Source organism: Galeopterus variegatus, unplaced genomic scaffold, assembly GCF_000696425.1.
Source record: "Galeopterus variegatus unplaced genomic scaffold, G_variegatus-3.0.2 Scaffold14372, whole genome shotgun sequence".
NCBI lineage: Eukaryota > Metazoa > Chordata > Mammalia > Dermoptera > Cynocephalidae > Galeopterus > Galeopterus variegatus.
Genome location: NW_007740483.1, coordinates 12,496 through 15,194, shown reverse-complemented (window position 1 = coordinate 15,194; position 2,699 = coordinate 12,496). Strand labels below are relative to the sequence as shown.

At 38.7% G+C, this 2,699-nt stretch overlaps 1 pseudogene; it reads left to right on the top strand.

Annotated features, from left to right (window-relative positions):
* Window positions 1-2,310: 2,310 nt before the first annotated feature.
* The window catches only part of LOC103581940, a 1,169-nt pseudogene continuing 780 nt past the window's right edge, over window positions 2,311-2,699 (top strand).

Here is a 2,699-nt window from a genome sequence, read left to right as displayed (position 1 = left end):
CAGCGGCCCTGCCAGCTCGGAGAGGGCAGCCCAAGCTGACTCCTTTAGGATCCTGCCATGGTGTGGACCACGCCACTTGGTCCCCTTTATCAGGTTCATGGTTGCCCTGATAAATCCCCCAACCTCTTGCCTTGAATTCCATCTAATGACTGATTCCTAACAATATTGAGAATATAAAAAATCCAGTCATCAGGCTGGTGAGAAGTTTGGTTCAGTTCTTCCCTGGATTCTTTCTGAAACTCTCAGCTGTTCTAAGTCCACAGTTATGGGTCCAGGCTCTGTTCACAACTTTGTATCCATGCACATTTCTCAACAACAAAGCTTCACTTAAGCCCTTTTAAATATTTTGAAATATTTTACATTTTATGTGCTTTTTATATTTTATAACTTGATATCCTTTTGTATTTTGTCTACTATTTTATGAATTTGATGGGAATGGGGTTAAGACAGTGAGGGGTGTTATTAAGACACAATATTGCCTCATGTGGGCTTTAATATATTAAGAAAATTGTTGGTCAATAAAGTTTGTACAGGACCAGAAAATAATTTGGTAAGCATATGAAAATATTAAAATTATTACAAATGAAAAAAATTAATTTTAACAATGAAATGCTAATATTATCTAATTTAATATTAACATGAACTAGCATCCCCACCTATTAAATAATAGATGAGATCTTACTAAATTTACTAAGATTTTGCTTGTACACTCAGGCTTTCCATTATCAATGTAATTTCTCACAACTCTTTAAAAATAATGTATTGTAAATTCAACCCACAGTTTCCTAATGTGAAGAAAAAATATAAATTGAAGTTATTGTGATAAAATTAGCAAAGATGTTTATAAAAGCTTAAAAACTGAGTAACAGATCTTTCTGTATTAATAAAAGAAAGAATTTTCACAGAGAATAGATTGGAAACTGCTGTATAAAATTTGCACTGTGTATATTAAGGGTCAGAAAACATTCAATGACCCAGAAAAACATGTTTGCATTTTTTACAATCATTCACCTATATTTTATAATATATCACTTATCCCCATGTATAAGCTCTCTTTCCACACTATAAGCTGATATCAGATTTCCTGATATGGTTGATTAGTTAGTGTTGCCTTCATTCATTTCTAAGAAAAGAATGAAGTCTAATTACAGAAGGCTGTGTGTTCACGTGAGCAAGGTATGTGACATGGGGAAGAGCAGGCACAGGTGGGGAAAAGTACATAATGCACACTTGTCCTTATAGGGTCAGGCAAGCAGCCATCCTGAATCCCGCCCTTCTACAGTCTAGGTCTTTAAGGATTTGCAGTGTCCTGGGATCACAGTAATAATACAATTCCTTGGCTAATAAGGAGCTTTGGATATTGAGCCTCTGGAGGTACAGAGACTGCCATGTGCCTGTGACCACCTCATTCACTAGTCATTCCTCAGCAAAGCAGTAGCCCCACCTGAGCCTCCTCCCACAGATGATCCCATCTGTCCAGGAGCCCGGTGCCTCATTCAGTTCCTCTGCCCTTCCTGAGGACAGATCTTCTGTGTGGTGCACACAGAGATGTCAAGCATCATACCACTGTGATGCGAAACAGGGAACCAAAAGTCCCTAAGTTAATGTTTAGGATAGATGGCAGGTGTTTTACAACAGGTTCACTCAGGGCAAACTGAAAAGAGAGTACATCAGATGATTAGACTGAAGTCACCCGTGGGTCTCCTGCACAGCCGTCTGTCCTCTTTACATGTTTCCTCGTACTGTTGCACCAATATTCAAGCACCTCTTACCTACCAATGTGTTAGTTACTCTCTACTATGGCCAGAAGCATTTTCGTACTGAGTAGAAACGTGCATTTTCTAAAATAGGATGACTGCTAATAAATTCTCTAAGATTTACTAGCATAATGTTTGGTAAATTTCACCTTATTTTTCCATTCCTGATTCTTGCATACATTTGTGTTATCTCTGTTTCCTGACTCTGAGGTCTCTAGGATTCGACATAATCTTCAAGATGCCTCCCTAGTCTGTTTTTCTTTAAAATAACAAAATACATTATATGATCAGAATAACTAGAAAGTATAATTTTCAGAAACTCACCACTCTTTAACTATTCATAGAACTAACAACTGTTGATGCTCTGGTACAGTAGCTTTGTGTCTTTATTACAGTAACAATATAAAATGCAACAACTCCTTTGGTATTCCTCTATAGTAGTCTCCTTTCCTTCACAAGATGGTGTTTGCCTGTGATGATGCTCCTCCTGCTGATCTAGAAAATACATATTTGATTGTCTTGTCAACCCAGCTCTTCCATCAGATTCATCAACAGCATGGAAACCAGAAACCAAACAGGTGTTTCAGAATTCCTTCTCATGGAGGTGAAAGAGGATCCAGACCCCTCCTCTTCATCGTTGGAAACCTGCTCATCATCCTGGCTGTCATCTGTGACTCTCAGCTGCACACACCCATGTACTGCTTCCTGTCCAATCTGTCCTTCACTGACACCTGTTTAAGTACAACTACAATCCCACAGATGTTGGTAAATATCCAAGCACAAAGTCAGAGTATCACTAATTTTGGCTGCCTCACCAGATCTACTTTGTCTTGGCTTTTGCTAGCTTGGAAAGTTTTCTTCTTGCAGCCATGGCTTATGACCACTATGTGGCCATTTGTCAACCACTGAGGTACAAAGTCATCATGAACCCCTGCCTCTGTG